The following is a 21,570-nucleotide window of genomic DNA, read 5'->3' as shown; positions in this document are numbered from 1 at the left end:
GATGGTTTTGTTTGACTATCTGGGTTGGCAAAGGACTGAAACCTGATATTTGGGGACTGTACCTGGACCTTTGGTTAAGAGGATTCTTTGGTTGGGGGGGGGCCTTAATTACCAGAGCAGAGTCGGGAAGGGAACTTGTAGTTAGGCCATTTAAGACCTTCTCAGTTTCACCAGATGACAAGACAGCATGTAATATTATTGGACCTCAATTTTAGGTCTTTAACCACACATGGACAAGAGTTAAGCTGTACATAATTGAACTCTGCAAAGGGGTTGAATTCAAAACCAGGTCACACTTGGAATGCTAAACTCTGGTAGTTTTCTAAATATGGAGCCTATCCATTCTAGAAGTTGTGTGGTAATGCTTTTCATTTGCTTTAAAATGTGTTTGTTGACCTAAAACAATATCACATGTATTTTAGGAAAAAGAATCATGTTTTATTTATCTCTGTTAGCGTCCATAAATTGCCCCCAACTTCACACCATAACATTAATTTCTGTCCTTGAATTAGAACTTGGGAATTTTAAACTAGGAGATTTTTCATAAAAAAGAAAAGGAACAACCATTTTTATGTCATCTAGCATTTTTAATAACTGACTTAAAAAATGATTTTAGAACAGCACCCATAAGAACATAAACATGGGCATTATAATTAATCTACAGTTGGGCCAAGAAATAAACAACTGTACAGGGAATGGATTGTGCAAATAAGTACATTCTATTAAGAGGCCAGACAGATAGTAACATGTGGGTTTAACTACCAAGGCACTGTAGGAAAAGCATATTGCCAGTAATAACCAGAAAAAAAAGTCATAAAAGTTTGTAACTACTGAAAACAACTCAGTTTAATGAACATAAATTGAATGAAGTACCAACGAAGTGTTTTTAACGGACATCATGTAGGGATTTGTTAAGTGAAATGGAACTGAGTCATTCAGGCACTGTAGGCAGACAGAGCTGCATTCTACCACCTACCAGCTGTGTAACTGACTTATCTGGGAAATGGGAAGAATAATGAAACTTTTATCATAGCTTTTCTATGAAAAATAAATGAGATCTTCCTGGCCAGTGCCTGGTAGAACAGCAAGTTTACAATAAGTGCTCAATGAATGTTATTACCCTTCTTCATATGGCACTAGCAAGGATTTGAGAAATCTTAAAAGAGCAGGAAAATTATGTGTTATCTAAATGCTTCCTGAGTTATTCATGTTGATTGCCTATAGCAGAACTCTAAAGTTGGCATAGGAGTCACCCAGAAAATTGGAATACAGTGCTTTTGACCCCAAATTCTTGACTGGGAATCAGCATATGGGTAATGGGGCCATGAATCTTCCATTAGTACTTAAAGTAATGGTTAGGTCCACTTTGAGACATACTGGTGTTTTCATCACAAATAAACAGATATCTCTTAGCTATCTTCTTCACATTATCAAGGTATCTTTAAAATGAGTAGTATGAGTACTAATTGTGCTCTCGTAATGAAGAAGAAGAAGAAGGAGAAGAAGAAGAAGAAGAAGAAGAAGAAACCAGAGAACTGATATTTGTATTACAGAAAATTGTTTATTTTAATAACAGATGACCATGATATGAGGTCATTTTTATCAGTGATCCGTTCTGTCTGCAAGGAAAAGTTACTGAAAGGTTTCTAAGGAGCACTGTAGGATTCCAAAAAAGTGTGCCCATTGGTTTTCTGGGGATATCACAGGATTATTCTCTACTCCATACCCAGATCCCACTGTTGAATGGACAGTCCTTCCCTGACAGTCTCCAAGCATACTGTTTCATTAGGGGATGGACATCTGTTCAGACTTCTGTAGTCGTAGTGAATATAAGACAAAAACATGGCTGAATTTTTTTTGTTGTGTAATCCTAGTGGGTATAGAAGGCCTGACAAATCTGGAGATCAGTGCCCTATGAGAAATGAGGCACAACTGGGATACTGAATGATGTCTAGAAAAAAAAATCTCCAGAGCAATGCTCCCCACGACTGCCTATTTGTGAGTAATGCAGGAGGCTTTGAACACCTGGGGGAGGAAAATGACCCAGAAAAAAGTGAGAGCTCTGGTGAAGGGTGTCATTTGCTGGGGACCAGCTCCGCATCATTTAGCCTCCACCTTCTTTCAGGAAACTCAGGCTCACATTTAACTCTCACAGTGATCCCAATGTGTAGGAATTATTATCCCCATTTTTAAAGAGGAAAGCTGAGATACAGAAAGTACCTCAAGTCACCTAACTAGTAAGTGGCAGAAATGGAATTGGAACCCTTGTATGCATAAAGAAATACAAGGCTATGCTGTTTCAAGCTGATCACTTTCTCTAAGAGCAAAAGTAAGCAGGGAAGCAAACAAACACCAACCAAACAAGATCTCTTCCCCTCTCCTCATGGCTCCTAAAATCAGAGTGTGGGCAATGAGGGAGGTGAAATAAAATGGAGCCTGGCTGGAAGTGAGACCTACCAGCTCCAACCTCTTAGAATCTGATTCACGGCAGCAACAGCCAACCCCGCTTTCCCTAAACACATTCATCCATTGTTGAATGCTTCATCATGTTCTAGATGCTTTTCATATGTGATCTCATTTCATTCTCACACTAATCCTGTGGTACCCAAATAATTTCTCTCAGTATCACAGAGAGTGTTTGGTATATCATAAATTCTTGACTTATCTAGGAACAGTCCAAACAAATACTGTGGTGGCAGAGGAGGGGAGTTATGCCAATACCTTTGTAAAACAAAATTGGGGCCAGCTATGGTTATTTGAAATCCTATAACTCTTAAGCAACAGTACCCCAAGGCCCCTCTTAGCCTTCAGCACAAATAAGCTTTGACTCCTGCTGCATGTGTTAAATTTATAATCATGGTTTACAAATATCTTCAGCCTGTAGCAAATCACTGCAACTATTTCCTGTTTCTGTCCCAAGGCAATATGTGATGAGTGCTTAAACACATACCCACCTCCATATATTATTTGTAAAATAATGTATATACTCTTTATCCCCAAAGCAATCTGCACTCAGGAGTGGCATGCCATGCTTTACTCTGGAGAGCTAAAATTATACAATACTAAACCCTCCAAATGATTGGATAAACCTGGCAGATACAGACCAAACGGATGGGACTTATTGTACCATAAATGGCCCATTAGACTGATTCTGGTAAGCACAGAGTTTTAAAAGGCACAAGTTGGAGAAATGAATTGCGCTTCACTCATGGAGTAACTCGGTGGCATCGCCAATCCAGCGTGAAACAGCCCAAACACTGCTATTCTTAGGGCTAATGGCCCCAGTGACAATGTGTGAGTGCACGTTGGGGGAGATGTGGTGCTCCCCCCACTTAATGCTGTCACTTCTCTGAAGTTGCTGGAGGTGGCATGGAAAAAGGCAGGGCAGCCTCCCAAATATCAAATCTCACGTCGCTGTGTTGCTTAATTACGTATGTATAAATGCCAAGTGGTTTATAGAACATGCTCCTCTGACTTTTAATTGGGTACTTTCTTGTTTCATCCCCTTACTGTTCCCTCTCACATCTCTAAACTGCTCTTTACTTGCTGATTTGTAAGAGACACAGTCCCAGGCCTCTCTGGGCTTTGCTCCCTTCTCCAGCTAGTGTGCAATTATGCGGACACACAGGTCATCTTGTTGCCATGCACTTCTTTTCAAAGGAAGCCCCGAAATGACTCCCTGATCGAACTTGTCAGAATCCAGAGAAATCCTCTTTCACTTGAGCATGGTAAACATAAAACTTCAAGGAACACACACAAAAAAACAGACTGTGAAAAAATCAATAGATCCTTATATATTATTTTTATTAGGGACCTTGTCAGAGTAAAATAACAACTTTCTCTTTCTCTGGCACTGGACATACTCTTTTATGGGCAGAACAAAATGGCCTTTATTTTCACCTTTCAGGGGCCAGAAGGTACATGGCTGCATAGAGGGTAGCAGTAATTTGCTGTATTTCCCTATGTGGGGCAGCTGACTGATTCTCCCTAGCTTCAAGGCAGTCTTTGCCTCTGTGATTTCAGCCCAGGACTAAGATTAATAAGGAGTGTGTTCATTTTATGATGGATATTGCCTTCCCACCAGGTAAACTAATCTGAAAATTACCCTGAATGAATGAATGTTTATTAAGCATTTACTACATTCTAACCATGCTGCTACAAATTTCATATGCAGTATCATTGCATTTAATCATTACTTAACATTCCCCTATATTAATTTGTGATCTTCTTCTCTAAATAGATCGTAGGCTCCCTGGTGCAAGGGTTTTGTCTGTTTTGTTTATTTCTGTATCACCAGGCCATTGAACAATATCTAGTCAGAGTAGGCATCCAGTAAATATTTGTTGAATAAGTGATTTACTCTGTGGAAAGTCAGTGAAACTGACTAAGCCCCAGTTTCCAGATATTATGCAAAAACCCAGAAAAGATACATCCACCAGGCTGAATAGATAATGAAATCCAGGATTGGAACTCATGTTGTCTAGCAGACCTCAGAATCCATGCCCCTTTTCTCTTCTTAGCTCTAGCTGTGGTGGTGGCTTTGTGCATTCCTCATGAATGCCACTTGGCACAGAGTTCTCAGAGATACTCCACTTCTCGTAAATCACTTTCTGTAAATCACAATTTTGAGAAATGGGTCCTATTATTTTAGAAGGCAGAGAATTCTACTCTGGAACTCAGCCTGGCCAGAGTCGGGGGTGTTTGAGGAGAGTGTCAGGGGGAAGTGAGAGGAAAGAGAAAAGAGTCCAGGGCAGGTGGGGGGCCAGAAGGGAGAAATAAAGGAAAAGCAAAAGTTGGAAGGGAAAGAGAGAAAGAGGAACGCCCAGAAGAAAGGAAGCATATTTTGTTGTTGAGATTCATATGTCTCCAGAGGAATCTGAACCTCTTCCCTATGTCATTCAGTCTCTGTAAACGGTTCAGTGGTGTACATTGTTGTGAGTCCATTAGCAATGATTTGCTGCAAACCAATTTAGAGGTCACTTAGGCATGAAAACACTGAGCAAGAAATTGTATACTTAATGAGACAATATCAGTAATAGCATATTTAAATGAACAGTATCAGTAATAGCATATTCTAAATGTTTCATTAAGTCTGAATTGTTAGAATCAGAGTACTGCTGTTTAATAGATTTTTACCTCTTTACAAGTGTTTCCATATTGGTGGTATTGCCTCTCTTTATTGAAGTTAGGGAGCTGTCAAAAGTTACAGTGTTTCTAAAATCATGCAGTTTTTACAGCAACAGTGCATTTGGGCATCCCTCTCTCTCTCTCTTTAACTTTCTATTCGTATTTAACAAAAAAAGGAAGTTCATAAACTATGTTTTTGTGGCAAAAGTGCATAATAAAATTTTAGACATTTACATTTTTAAATCAAAGTACTTTAAAAAGGAGGTTGTCAGTGCCAGGTAGTTTTATATTCCTAACAGCATCTTATGGAAAAATAATGCTAACAACCAATAATAGGTTTGCTTCTATTTCAAGATTATCAAGGAAGAATACTAGACCTTCAGAGACTATAAAAAGAATACTTTTACGTTCTTGAAAGAAATGTTCACATTTTATTGACTGCATTCAAGTGGTCTTTATGGGCGATTCGTGTGTTTATACAAAGAGAAGGGGAAACATTTGAGCAAAGTTTTCAATAAAGTTAATTGATGCTTAAAATTACTTTAGGCAGTTCACACAGGGCATTCAATGTATTCTTATACGTGATTTTATCATGAGTGTTGACAGAACCCAGGGATCCACCTCGTGTTCCCCAGTACAAAGCAGACCAATGGAGCATATACTGTGTTTGGTCCCTGCTATCAGCCTACCTGGCCATTTGTTTCTTCCCGTGGCAGTTGCTCTGTCTTCATGCTTACAGGATTACTGCAATCACAGGCACACATTTCACAGATGGAGAAAGTCAGCTTACAGAGGCACAAAGTGTAGAAGTGGTAGAATCCAACCCCAGGGCGCTGACTCCACAGTTTCTGGGTTCTTCACAATGTCATGCTGCAGGGAGATTCTGCTCAGCACCCTGCTTTTCCTCTTCTTGCTGCAGAGGCATTGTGGGTAAAAGCCAGGTCTGTGTGAGAACTTACCCAAGCAAGCAGGGCTACTGAATTATTTAAGTGATTTTCTTAAGAAGTACTTCACCTACAGGGCAGTCTGATATCCTGAATGTTGTGGACAACACTTTAGTGAATCTCAAGGGTTTTTGTTGTTTTCTGTTTTCTTTTGCAATGACATTAATCAACAGTAGACCTTTCACTTGCTAGGGAAAGCTTTTAAAGCAAGATTGTTTCCTTGGGTAAGAATAAAAATAGAAATGAGTGATATTACTATGCTAGCTGAAACCAGAGCTACAAAAGTTGAAATGAAAGAGTAGAAAAAGATTTGTTTGGACTGCCTTGTCTCCTTGGGTCCTCTTATTTCTGTTCTCCTAAAGATTTAATCATCTTCCATTCTTTCAGCTATTTATTAAAGTCCCTGGCTCCCTGCCTTCTCCAGATAATGTCTCAGACGCTTTGAAGGAGTTCTCTTTCTCCACGAGTCTCTCATACATAAGATTCCACATTAAAGCTCTCATCTGGTCTCCAAACCAACTTTTCCTGTTTTCAAAATCCAGACTTGAAACATTGAAGCCATCACTCATTATTCACTTGGCTTTGATAGAGGCAAGGAACTGTGGAGAATGACATACAGTGTAACACAAAGGCAGAGCAAAGTAGCTCACATTCAGTAGACTCTTCAAGGGACACAAAAGTTAGTTTTGAGTGAATTATAAAAGAAGAGATTCACATTGAACATTTCTAGACTCCAACCCCATCCTAGGCCTACCCTCACTATTTTGGAGATGAGATGCACATTTCTCAGAGATGAGACCTTAAATAGAAGATTACGTTCTTGAGGTGCCTGGCTGGGTCAGTCAGTCAAGCATCTGAATGCCACTCAGGTCATGATCTCAGGGTTCGTGATTTCCAGCCCTACATCTGGCTCAGAGCCTGCTTTGCATTCTCTGTCTCCTTCTCTGTCCCTGTTCCTCTCTCTTTTCCTCCCTCACATGCTCTTTCTCTCTCTCTCTCAAAAATAAATAAACTTTTTTTTTTTTTTTTTTAAAGATTTCACAGGCACCTGGGTGGCTCAGTCAGTTAAGCATCTGACTTCGACTCAGGTCATGTTCTCACAGTCTGTGAGTTTCAGCCCACCATTGGGCTCTGTGCTCAGAGCTGAGAGCCTGGAACCTGCTGCAGGTTCTTTGTCTTTCTCTTTCTGCTCCTCCCCTGCTGGTGTGGTCTCTCTTCTGTCAAAAATAAATAAACATTTAAAAAAAAGAGATTCCATTCTTACAGAATTTTTTCAAGGGGGTGATCTTGATCCCATCTTTCATGTAAGCAAACTAAAGTTTGGTGCTATGAGATAATTTTGTTAAAATGGCACAAGTGGTATGAGAGTCAAACATTTTCCATTTCTCCGGAATGACAAAATATGGTCAGTCAGAAGCCTAAAAATATATCCAACTATTATAAAGCATCTCTATTAAATTAGAATAATCTAGTTTATAATTTGTATTCAAATGACATGGTGAGCAGACATAATTAGAAGTGATAAAATTCAACTTATGTTTTGAAGATAGAGTAATCATGATTTGTTGACATATTGGATACAAAATATGAGAGAAAAGAGGAGTCAAAATAATTTAAATATATTGACCTGTGCAGCTTAAGAGGATAGTTGGTACCAACCATGATGAAGATGACTCGAGGGAGAGCGCATTTGGGTGAAATTAAAGGAGCCAGTGAAGGGTATATTGAATTCTCATTGTCTGTTAGACATTTAAGTGGTGGTGCTGTTGAGTGGACCATTGCATACACAATGTTGGAGTTTAGGAAAGAGGCCTTTGCTGGGGAAAACATGAACGTTGTTTGCTATATATGGAATTTTAAAGCAGTAGAGTATTTAACTTTTCCAGGAAGTAAGTACAGATAAAGAAGACAAGCTAAGGAAAGATGAAGCTCAAACATCTTACACTATGAGACATGAGACAGAAATAGGAGCCATTAAAGAAGAAAAAGAAGGAGCAGAATGATGTGTGAGGAAAAATGAAAGTATTTGGTGTTTTAGGAGCTATGTAATGGGGTTTATCAAGGAGGAAGAAGCAGCTATGCCAAATGCTGCCAAGGAGAAAACTCAGAACTTTCCCCTGGAGTCAATAATAAGGCAGGTAGTAGTTATTTGTATTGGAGGGTTAAAGAGAAAATTGCAGGAATGGGAGTGGAAATAAAAAGTACAGATAGATATTTAGATATTTAAATATATGTAAAGTGCCACTTATTTTCTAAATAAAAATACAAATGTTAATTTGACTTTATTCAAGCCATATAAATAGTTGGAAAAAATAACGTTTATTTGATTTTGAGAGACAGAGAGAGGCGGGGGAAGGGGTGGAAAGAGAGGGAGACAAAGAATCTAAAGCAGGCTCTAGGCTTCGCGCTGTCAACACAGAGTCCCACACTGGGCTCAACTCACGAACTAGAACTATAAGATCATGACCTGAGCCCAAGTCAAATGCTTAACTGACTGAGCCACCCAGGCCCCACTAAATAGTTGAACTTTGAATGAATTGCAGTAAATATTGAGCAAAAGCAAGGAAAAGAGGAAAAAAAAACAAAATATTTCTAAAAATTATAATGTGAATTTTGCTCTGCAAAAGTATTTTAATGTAATAAATGGGCAACGTTTTAGAATAAATTTTGCAAAAATGGAATTTCAGCCCAATTTGTTGTTGTTTTCTCTACAATTTATACAATGAGTGTATCTGTTGTTGTGACATTGTGGTACATCTTTCAGGTTTCATTGAAAATGTTTTCTGGAATATATATATATATATATATATATTTATATATTTATTTATTTATTTATTTTTTGAGAGAGAGAGATAGAGACAGAGGGAATGGGAGGGGCAGAGAGAGGGAGAGAGAAGATCGCAAGCAGGCTCTACACTATCAGTGCAAAGCCCGTTGCAGGGCTCGATTCCATGAACATGAGATCATGACCTGAGCCCAAATCAAGAGTCTGATGCTTAACCTACTGAGGCACCCAGGTGCCCCTCTGTAAAATAATTTTTATTCTACATATTGATTTAGACATAAATCACTTGTAAGTAGTCTTAGAAGATTCAAACAAAATGAAAGCAAAAATCAGAGTTTTTAGCAACTTGCTAACCCTGGAGAGTTTAGTGATATTATTTACATAGAAGTGAGCATGGTTTGCAAAGTGCTGTTTCTTAAAGTCATCTAGTTTAACAGAGACAAGGTTTACTGAGTTTCTATCTTTTTAAAATTGCTTCCTAATCACACTGCAGAAAATGTGTACTTTGCATGGGGGAGAGGGTTGGCTATTTCAGGACAAAGTTTTCTGTTAGAAATCTAGCCATATGAATTAGCCCTCCTTTAGAAGTGACCTGGAATCCACATTTAACTAAGCCAAAGGACAATAAGAAACATTGTACCATAAGTGTATTTGCATATAAATAGTCATCATTTAGAATCTTTCATTGAAATGCACAATGTGTGAATCACAGAGGGAGTATGAGCTCAAGAGGCAACCAAACAGGTCAAATGCTCAACTAAAATAGTTTTATTAGTATAATTACTGCCAAGTCCTAGTCACTAAATACTCTTAACTTTTAATTATAATTTAAATTAAGATATTAAATATAATACAAATATTTAGTGAGTATATAAATAAGGTTGAAAACATGATGGACTTTGAATTTAGACTCTTGGTGGCAAGCAAAATACCTATATGGCCTAATTGTAAAGGAAAAGAAAACTACCGGCCTATGTCCCTGGTGAACATAGAAGCAAAATTTCTCAACAAAATACTAAAGCACCAAATTCAATAGCAGTTTAAAAGGATCATATGCCATGATCAAGCGGGATTTATCTTCAGGAGCAAGGATTGTTCAACATACTTGAATCAATAAATGTGGTACACCACATTGGTAGAATGAAAGATAAAAGTCATATGATCATCTCAGTAGATAAAAAAAGCATTTAACACAATTCAGTATCCTTTCATGAGAAATACACAATCAGCTAAGAAAGAATGTAACTCAACATAATAAACGCCATATGTGACAAATGTACAGCCATATTGATTTTTATTTCTTGTTGCAAATTGGCGTTTGCTATTTCTTAATTCACATATAGAACATATATGGCTGTACATTTCTAGTGATCCCATGCATGAAGGCACCACCTTTATGACCAGATTATCTTCCCAAAGTTCTACCTGCTAATACCATCATATAGAGGGTTAGGGTTTGAACATGAATTTTGTAGGACACAAATATTCAATCCCTAAAAATTATATTAACTCTAGGGGAAGCCAGGTGCAGGGTATATAAAAACTCTTTGTAAACTTTTTCAGCTCCTCAGTGAGTAGAAAATTATCTAATAATAACATTTTTTTAAAAATTTGGTATTTGTAGAGGGTATGTGAAGATTCCACTTATATTTTCAAGAATAGGCAAGTCTCATTTCAAAGAAACAGTGGTTTCTTTGAGAAGGGGACAGGAAAGAAGCACAAGAGAACTTTCTGGGGTAATGGATGGTTAAATGAATTAAATGAGTACATACAATTTCTGTGTGTCCCTTCTTTTTTCTTTTCTTATATCCATTAGTATTTTTCACTATAGATAGTAGACTTCTGAATTAGGTAACACTAGCTACTGAAAAGCCTCAAAGAACATAAAGATTCAAATACAATAGAAGCTTATTTCTGGTTATACACAAGTTTGACTATTCCTTGTGTCTGGGGGACTCTATTCCAAGGAGTGATACATGGGGGCAGGCTTCTTTCATGTTGTGCCTCTTCCACCCTCTAAGACATTATAGTTGTTTGCTTCCATATAAGACAGGGTTTAAAAAAAAAAAAGCATGGAGGAAACAAACCTTTATAAAAGCCTTGGCTGGAAATGGCACACATAAATTCTGTTCATTGTCTTTTCATAGTCTGAAGTCTCATGAACTCATCTAGATGTAAGAGAAGCTAGAAAATGTAATAGCTGCCTTGACAATCCCTTATAGTATAACAACTCTATTCAGTGGAAGGGGGAACATGAAAATTGGTGAATATCTAAAAATCTCTAACGGAATATGGTGCTGCTCCCAGTTTCCCTCCTTAATGGTATATGTTTTTCCATGTCAATAGCAGTTATATTTTTAAAAGAAATTAATTATTTTTCTAATTTTTCACTCTTGGCCTCTGCCATAATGTAAATGTCCTTCATTTTTAAATTTCTCTTTCATTTATATTTTAATTTTAAAATTATGTTGAAATTGTTATATTTTGTTATCAACATGTTGAGGAATAATATTTCTATAACTCTAATTTTCCCTAAAAAATTGAGGCTATTCAATGTAGTGTTATTGAATAAATACTAATTTTTGAAGGCTCTTGACAGACATTGACTTTCAAAAAGATTATGCTTATTTTATCAGCAAATAATAGTATCGAGTAGACCTCGTCTTTGCTACTAGCGCTTGTTATTACTCCGGTAAGAAAATGACAGTTTGATATACAGAGTATAATCGTATGTCACTGGTTTATGTAAGCATCTGGAACATTATTGAGAGATGAGTCAAGGCAGCTATGTTTCTCCTCCTCCTTCCAATTCCATCTTTCCTTCTGGCTCTTGTTTGAGAATCAGTAAATACTTGGCCAGACAAGACACAAAGTTCTCCAGGGGGGCGAGGGGACAAAATAACTTGTATGCATTTATCTGTGGGTATATTTGATTTCTATTTGCCTTTTGAATTTAAAATTTATGTTAAAAGAAATGCAGTCAGGTTGGCCTTTGGCTTAAATATTGAACAAGACTTAGGCTTCAAAGTTTTACCCTTTGGGTACAAGGACAATTTTGTGTCAGAAATCTGTTCCTATGACCAAGGACAAAATTTTCTTTTTTTCATGAAAGCACCAATTTTTATGCACGAAAACCCCTGAGGTAAAAATTAGCCACACCTCATGGCGGATAGGGATTTACCCTACTATAATTTATCTTCTGGGAGCCATGAATTTGTTTTTGAAATTTCTCCTGCATTTATATCACAGCTACCCTGTTAGAGAAAATAAAGAAACACTTTCTACTATACCACCTACCCCCATCGTCCCTCAAAAACATTCTTAGAAAAGAATGTTTTTTTTATTCTTACATAGAAAATGGCAGATTTTGGGGTGCCTGGGTGGCTTAGTCGGTTAAGCGTCCGACTTTCGCTTAGGTCATGATCTCACGGTTCGTGGGTTCGGCCCCGCGTCGGGCTCTGTGCTGACTGCCAGCTCAGAGCCTGGAGCCTATTTCGGAGTCTGTGTCTCCCTCTCTCTCTGACCCTCCCCTGCTCACGCTGTTGTCTCTCTCTCTCCTAGAAATAAATAAAAATTAAAAAAAAAAAAAAAGAAAATGGCAGATTTCATTTTTCATATGAACTTTAGCTCTGTATCTCAACTAGCAAAGAAGATGGGGAAAAGAAGTTTCCTTTTTTTCCCTCCAAACACACCAGTTTTATTCCTACTGTTGGATCTTTGCACTTATGTTCTGTTCTCCCTCAAAAACTTCTAATCCCCCTGTACCCCGATTTTGCTTAGCTGTCTCCTTCTTATCATTAGGAATTCAGTAAAACCAATTTAAATTAACTCTATCCTTCCCCTTTCTGTACAATGCACCATCTTATTTCCTTCATAAGATTTATCACTAGCTGACACTATCTTAAAAGTTATCTTAATAGTTTAAGCCTTACCAGGACAGAAATTTTTGTCTATTTTGTTCCCTGCTGTTAACTCCAGTTCCTGAAATAGAGCCTAATAACCCAGTGGATGCTGGGTGGATGGTAGGGATTTATTAAATAAGCTAATAGATTACTAAAGTCTATAGGATGTTTTACTTTGTGATGTTTCATTAAAGTATATTCTGCCATTTGTGTATTATTTTAAAAATTACAAAACTCATTCACATGCATTGCTTAGTAGGAAATAGAGAATCATCAGGAATATTGAATGCAGATTTCAAGAAGTTGCTACATGATACTGTATGTCTTCTCAGACTCTCTCAGTTCCCTCTGCCCACCACTCCCAACTGCCCTCTGCATGTGCATCACACACACACACACACACACACACACACACACACACACACACACACACACCCCTGCATGTTAGCCACTTAACTCACCATTCAACTTGTTGATTGTGACACCGGCTGTTTTAGCAGTCCCGGTAGGAGGGCCAGGTGATGGCATGACCACAACTGTACCTTTTCAGAGTGGGAGCTGTGAAGGCTCTAGTTCCCAGATCTGTCCCAACTGGATCTGTGAAGGCAAAAGATATGCCCTCCACTCTCAGATTCAGTTGCAAAACTAAACCAAGGGACTTGGGAAACTGATTTCCTACAGGCAACCCTGGAGGGGTCAGGTTGACAAACCTAAAATTTTGGGAATGTTAATTCCCTGAGGCGCAAACCTTGTCCAGTGAGTTCCAGAAGCTGTGAAAGAGCTGGCAGATAAATTCTTTTTTTTTTTTTTTTTGGGAGGGTGCTTTTCCTAATAGACTGTTGTGAGTCATGGTGATTCCACACACACAAAGCTGAAGTTGTCCTGAAGTGGTTAATTCAGTAAACCACCACTTTGTATTTGCTTTCACCTCTTCCTTGACTGACTGCTTTTCTCCCTTATTCTTGCTGGCCTGAGGTTATAATACAAACTCTATTTTACCTGAAGCTCTGCCTCGGGCTCTTTTTTTCCTAGGAAATCTGGGCTAAGAAGCTGGTCCTTGACTTTTTAAAGCATTTGAAATAGTGTTTTTTTCTTCCAACCCATGTTAGAGTACATTTTAACAAACAGATCAGATTGACTTAATTTCCCATTGAATCAGAAGAGCAGAGAATATGCTAAGCCAGAATGAAGCCCAATTACCAGTTCTTCCACGATGCTCTAGGTACTCTGGAAGAGACTTTTAAAGAAAAAGAAGCTGAGATCATTCCCCAAATTTGGATAATAGTTGGATTACTATGTTGCACATGTCTCTAAAACGTGCTACTTTGCAAGAAGATTTTTAAAATACTTAGTGTTGATTAAGTACTAACTAAAAGAGTGTTTATGGTCAAGGGGATGTGTTTTCAAATATTAGCAAGTCTACTTTCTCACGATGTCATTGATAGGAAGGCACTACACCTGGCTCATTCCACTGTTAACATTTTAATGAAGAGGACATAACTACCTAGCTTGATCATTGTGATGATTAAATTAGATGATGTGAATAAAGCATTTAGCATAGTGTCTAGCTCTTTGCTAAGACAAGACCCATTTTGCCCATGTGGAAAGCTTCATTATCTTAAAACCACACCTCTCAAAGGATATGAAACTGTACCTTTGCCCTGCCATCACTTAGAATGTAATTGGGTGCCTTTATATTCATTAACAGAGTAACAGAAAAATTGGGAATTTGGAAGATATGTTACAAAAGGTTAGAGATTGTGGAGCTGTTGATGTAGGAGGTAAGAGGGAAGCTGGTAGTGGTCACAAGGAAAAGGGAGTGGTAGAGTCTTCTGTAGCAACCTTTACATAATTCCCTCTTGTTTGATCCTGGGGTGGTAAAAGCCTACAGATAGATAGATAGATAGTACAATAGAACTCTCTCCTCTTTATTTGTTAATGAAAATATGAACAATTATTTTATTATTATGATTTTAAACCCATTATGATTCAAGGAAGTTAATGGAAATCTAAAAATTTTTTCACGATATCAGTCCTTAGCAATAAGGTGAGAAATACCTCATTTTAGAAATTAGAATGCTATTATAGCATTTTACCACTTTTCATTGTGTGTGGGGATAAAGGTTTTATCTGTCTAATTTTGGTCTCTCTTTTGTGGAAATAAAGGAAGACTACCCAAATAGAAACAAACATAGGATACTGTTCATTCAGAGCAGGAGAGACACTTGTCATTACTTGAGTTTGGCAAAGACTCAGAAACAGGGACATATGAGAGCTTTATAGCGAGAAAGGGAAGATGCACATATTCTTTTTTTTTTTTAATTTTTAATGTTTATTCATTTTTGAAGGAGAGGGAGACAGAGTGTGAGCAGGGGAGGGGCAGCAAGAGAGGGAGACCCAGAATCCGAAGCAGGCTCCAGGCTCCAAGCTGTCAGCCCAGAGCCTAATGCAGGGCTCAAACACACAAGCCAAAGATTCACATTTTCTGGATGAGACATTGTTGGTATGAGGAAGCTGAAAGAAGACTAACTAGAAATCAGGTCTATTATGGGACTGATTTAGAAGTAATTTTTGGTTTTCTTGGGTTGGCCTGGTATTGAAAACAGGCAGAGGGTTTTCAGGTGGTTCTAAATAGGGTGGTTGGAATTTACCAACCATTCTGGACTGGTTGTGAAGAAGTTGTTGTTTGGCCTCCCAAATGCTTGCTTGCAGAGGTTGTGAGTCAGAGCTCTAATGTCACATATGGTCTGGCCATTGTCTGTGCATTCCGTCTCTCATTTTATTCACAGAAACTAGACAGAGTTTCTTCCCTTGAGGGAAGACATTGGTCCCATGCTACTTTTGTCTTTATGCTATGCTCTTTCATAATTTTTAATTAAAATAACCATTACACAAAGCTGTTGCCTTACGTCTCTGGGAGAAGTTCCAGTCCTTTTTTTCTTTTTCTTTTCTTTGGTCATTTTGACTTTCCATTACCCCATGTAGAAATAGGGATGCATGAGATAGTTAACCTTGGCAATATCTCACCAGTCTATTATCTTTTCATAGTCTCAATGCTTAATGCTTGTTCCAACTGAAAGAAAGCCTAGAAATCAGTTTTTTTTGGAGGGTGAGGGTGGGAGCAGCTTCATCTATCTTAAGAAACCATTTCTTCCTTCCAAAAAGGTACCTGAGCAAGGAATATTAATCATGGTCTGCGATGATTGAAAATAAATTTTTTTTTTCAAATCGTTTTTTTTACCAACCATTGCATTTATATGCCTGTCCATTCCTTCTTTTTCTCTGCAATGCAGACTTGATAATTACGTCTGTTCATTGGGGTGGAAATTAACAAAAACCAAACTTTTGACCTTCTTTATTCTGGTTTACATAGGTTTTTAACACAGATTAAAAAATGATTTCTCCAGTTGTTCCAGCCTATATCACTAGCGTTCTTCATCAGGCTGTGGGGACAAAATGTCAGCCAGTAATAAAGTTTTACTCTGTCTTGCTTCATCCTTTGTGTATACATCCCCCTAGAAGAATTCAAGACAGGGAATACTGGCCAAATGCCATCTCAATTTCATCTCACTTTATTATTGCCCAAAGAACAAACTAGATAACATTTCAACTCCCAGTAAGAAAGCTAATTTATGCAGATTCAAAACAGAATGCAAATGACCCAACGCCAACAAATGAGAAAAAGTTTGAAATCTACTTTTGAAGTTCTTTTTCATCTTTATATTTTCTTTCCCCACATTTATTTGTTCATATGCACTGTATGCTGGGCACTCTTCTACGGACAGCAGATATAGTGGTGGGCAAGACTGTTCTATTCTCTACCTTACTTTTTAGAGGATTCTGGAAAATAGACAAATAACAGTAAGTTAATATAGTGGTACATTCTTAAAAGTAAAAAACAAAAGCAAAAACCTGTAGCACGTAAGAATTCTCTCAGTCTAATCTTACTCTCTTCTCTCTTCCACCGCCTCTTGCCCAATTGACAGTTATTCTCATGAAATGCTATGAGAACAGGGATCTGAATGTACAAGGGGCCATCTATGCCCTTTGGTAAAGGACATTACCAGTAGAAATAACAGCACAAGCAAAAACCTATGGTAGAATTAACTTTGGCATACTCAGAAAACATGACAAAGCCAGTGTATCTGGAATAGTGAGTTATATTGAGGATGAAGCACCGTACAAGAAAACAGGCAAAAACCAAAACATTTGGGGTCTTCAATGATTTGTTGATCTTTTCATTTTTATCATCTAAAGAAAAAATAATTCAAAACCATAAATACTACTACTACCACTACTATTTATTCAATCATGATGTGACCAAATACTGTTTTTTCTCAGCATTTCTAGCCATGATTTCAAGTCCTGAAATCTCTTGTATTAGAAATTCATAAATCATGAAAAAAGGAACTTAGGATTCCTGTACTTTAGATACTGGTATATATGTAGTATCCTACAGTTTCATGCAGTAAGAAGACTATTTTAGCATTTCTTTAGATAGTTATTTCACACTATCAACATGTTTCTTAACCTTTCAACATCCTTGTTCTTTGTCTCCAAATTGATCCATAGATTTCAACATAACTGTAACCACAATCTCTGCAGACACTGTAGTAGAAATTCACAAGCTGATTTTAACATTCTTATGTTAAAATGAAAAGAACAAAAGATGACCAAAACAAGCTTGCAAAATTAAAGAAAACATTTGAAGGACTACCTGATTTCAAGAAACATTATAAAGCTAGAGTAATCATGACAGTATGATATTGGTATCATCAGAGACAAATAGATCAATTATACAGAGTTGATAGTCCAAAACATGATGCGTACATATATGGAAAACTGGTTTTTGGCAGATGTGCAAAGGCAATTTAATAGATTAAAAAAATAGCTTTTTCAAGGGATACTGTTGGAATGATTGGACAGTCATATGCCAAAAACCATTGAACTTTTATCCATATCTTTTAAAAATCTAGCCCCTAAATCTATAAAATTTCTAGATAAAAACATAGAAAATCTTGGTGACCTTGGGTTAGGCAAAATAATTTTTATCAAGGTATAAATTATATACCATATTCTATTAGTTTCAAGTATACATATGGTGATTGGATATTTTTATACAAACAAGATGATTTTATGGATACATCCGAAGTATGCTTTGTAAAAAGAAAAATAAATAAATTGAACTTGATCAAAATTAGAAACTTCTACTTTTCAAATGACACTGGTAAGAGAACCAAAATACAAACTATGGACTGATGGAAATATTTTCAAATTATATGCCTGATTATTTGTACTTGTGTTTCTAGACTATTTAAAGACATCTCAAAATCCAATAATACAACAAAACAAATAATAATAAATAGAGAAAAGATTTGATAAGCCATTTTACCAAAGAAGATACATATAAGAAACATAAACATATAAAAAGATGATCAATGTCATTAATCACAAAGGAAATGCAAATAAAAACAAATTACTATATACTTATTAGAATGATTAAAATTAAAAATACCATATCTAGTGTTAGTATGTGGAGAAGCTGGAACTCTTAGATACTGCCTGGTGGAAATGTAAAATGATACAAAAATTTGACTCTTTCTTAAAATGTTTAACATAAATATATTTTACTAGATGCTGATTTTAGATAAACAGGTACTCTTTGTTTTCCCTTTCAGATATTTAATCATTCCATTGCTTCCTGGTTTGCATAGTTTTTGAATAAAAGTCTTCACTTAGTTTTCCAGTCATTCCTCTGTACCTGTGTGTCTTTCCTCCTTTGATAGCCTTTGAAATTCTTCTTTCTATTCGTGGTATTCAGAAATTTGATTAAAATGTGATATAGCTTGGCGTATTTGTATGCATTTTTATACTTTTTAAATTCATTGCACTTTTTGGATTTGTGCGTTTGTAATTTGTCATCAAATTAGGAAAATTTTCAACCATTGTATTTTCTCTCTGATTCCTCTAAGAGACCAATTATATGTCTGTTAGACTGTTTAATATACAAGTCAAAGAGGATCTTTTAATTGTATTCCATTTTTTTCCTTGTTTCATATTGATTTGATTCAATTGCTGTGTTTTCAGATTCACTGATGTTTTTATTCTGCAGTGTTTAATCTGCCAATCCAGCAATATCTTAATTTCAGATATTGTTTTAGTCTTTAGAAGTTGCATTTCTAAATATATTTAGTTTCTCTCCTCATTGTCTTCATGTTTCTAGTTAAATTCTTGTTCATAGACACAATAGGTATTTAACATTCTTGTCTGTCATTTCTTTGTCCTTTTGTATTGAATGATTTTTTAAAATTTTTTTTATTTATTTCTGAGAGAGAGAGAGGGGGAGAGAGAGAGAGAGAGAGAGACAGCGTGAGCAGGGGAGGGTCAGAGAGAGAGGGAGGCACAGAATCTGAAACAGGCTCCCGGCTCTGAGCTGTCAGCACAGAGCCCGATGCGGGGCTCGAACCCACAAACCGTGAGGTCATGACCTGAGCCAAAGTCAGATGCTTAACTGACTGAGCCACCCAGGTGCCCCTTTTTTTTTTTTTTTTTTTTTTTGGTTATGGGTTACTTTTTTTCTCATTCTTAGCCTGTATAATACATTTTGATTGGAGGCTGGACTTTATAAATCTGATGCTACTATTTTGGCAGTTAATTTTGACAATTGAGTTATTTCAGAAAAATTTATGACCTTGACCCTGCTTTTAAGATTTTCTAGGGTGTGTCTAGAGTAGACTTCATTCTAGGGATAAGTAAACCATGTTTCTGAGATAGGAATCTTTTGAGGTCTCCACTAAATGACCTTGCTGATCACCAAGGACACTACTCTCTGGCTGGTTAGACTTTGAACAACTGCCTGCCTTACATGAGCTTTGCCAGTTTTTTTTTTTTTTTTAATATATAACTTACTGGTATTTTTGGCCAAGGCTCATGGAATTTTACTCTATATACATGCAGGTAGGTATTCAGCAATGACTAAAGGTAACCCTTATCTAGATTTCTGGAGCCGTGCTCCTACATATTCTCCCCCACCCAACCCCACAACTTTGCCTTACTACTTCAGTCTCTTAAGCCTCTCTAAACCCTAGTCTCCATCTACTCAACTCAGTGCAACTGCCAGGCTCTTGTTTGCATTCCTGCCCCATTCTGTGGTTGTCATCTACACATTGCATCCAGGCAAGAAGTTGGGAAACCTCTAGGACTCAGCTCATTTTTCCTTTCTTTAAGGGATTACATTCTAGTGCTATGTATTGTCCAGTGTGTGAAACCAGTCATTTCATATATTATATACAATTTTCTAGTTATTTGTGGTGGGGGATTAAGCTCATTTTCTCTTGCTTCTTCATGTCCAGAATCAGTTGAGGCAAGCCGTATGTTCATGATATTCTAATAGCTTAAAAGTAAAAATAACAACAAATAAGCCTAACCTTGGCCTTCAAGGACTTGCATGGTCTGGCTTTGGCTCTCTCTCCGTTGCATATTCCAGTATCTGATTCTTCCCTCCATTAGGTATGACCAGGACACTGCCCTTCACTGTTCCCTGAGCACAGTGAGCCTGGTATAGGCTCTCAGAAGTTGCACTTGAGGTATCCTTTACCTAGAATGTTTTTCTCCCAGATACCTTCAAGCCTCACTTACTCAATTTACGAGGTCTATAGCTGAAGTTATTTGATCAGCGACCTGCTGTTACTTCACTATTTACATTAGCCCACTCTCTTTTCATTGCCTTTCCCCTACTTTGCTGATAGTTTCCTCATAACATTTTTACCACCTGATACTATAGTGTAACACATTTCTTTCTGTGTTTTTCTCTCTCTCATTAGCATGTATACAGAATTTTTTAATATTGGTTGTTGTATTCCCTATGGGAATGTAGTAGTCCCATAATCATTCTTCCCTTAGGGAAATAATAAAATTTCTTGGACATATACCTCCTGATACTGTTCTTCCATCACTGTTTTGGGTATGTGACTTAAGAAGTAAATTAATCAAGACATCTTTCATAGAACAGAAAGCTTCCTAAAATTTGGGTACCTGCTTATTTTTTTGAGACCTCATATTTTTAACTTCTCTGTGACCTTTATAAATATAACTACTATTGTTTGTCCTTCTAGTGGTATGGTGTGGATTATAACTAATATTTACTTTTAAAAACATGTTCTGTTTTGGAAGTGGTCCTAGCGGATACTGCTTGTGCTAGTTTCAAATTAGCCTCCTTTAACCTTTACTGTTTTTTGAGCACTTAAATATTTTTTTTTAATTTATTTCTAGGAGAGAGAGAGAGAGAGACAGCGTGAGCAGGGGAGAGTCAGAGAGAGAGGGAGTCACAGACTGAAACAGGCTCCAGGCTCTGAGCTGGCAGTCAGCACAGAGCCCGACGCGGGGCTCGAACCCACGAGCCGTGAGATCATGACCCAAGCAAAAGTCGGACGCTTAACCGACTAAGCCACCCAGGTGCCCCTGTTTTTTGAGCACTTAAAAAACTACCCTTGAAGCTTCTGCTCACATACAGAGGTGTAAGGAAAGTTCCATTAATGATCAATCACGTTCAATATGAAGCTCAAGCCCTCTTCTGTTTGGTGCAAAGTTTGAGGTAAAATTTATTGCCACAATTCCCCTGAGAGATTAGGCTAACACTTTCCCTGATATTTTACCTTCTTTGGGCTTTTTTCCCCTTTTCTTTACACCCCTACCCAGTTTCCCCTGGCCAGAGATTTTAGGAGGGTAGGGTACATATGAATCCTTATCTAGTCTAGATAGGTATATTTTTCAGGATAGACTAGGGTTATATAGTGCCTTAATGAACAATCCC

Source organism: Crocuta crocuta, unplaced genomic scaffold, assembly GCF_008692635.1.
Source record: "Crocuta crocuta isolate KB4526 unplaced genomic scaffold, BGI_CrCroc_1.0 scaffold124, whole genome shotgun sequence".
Lineage (NCBI taxonomy): Eukaryota > Metazoa > Chordata > Mammalia > Carnivora > Hyaenidae > Crocuta > Crocuta crocuta.
This window is presented reverse-complemented; position numbering follows the sequence as displayed.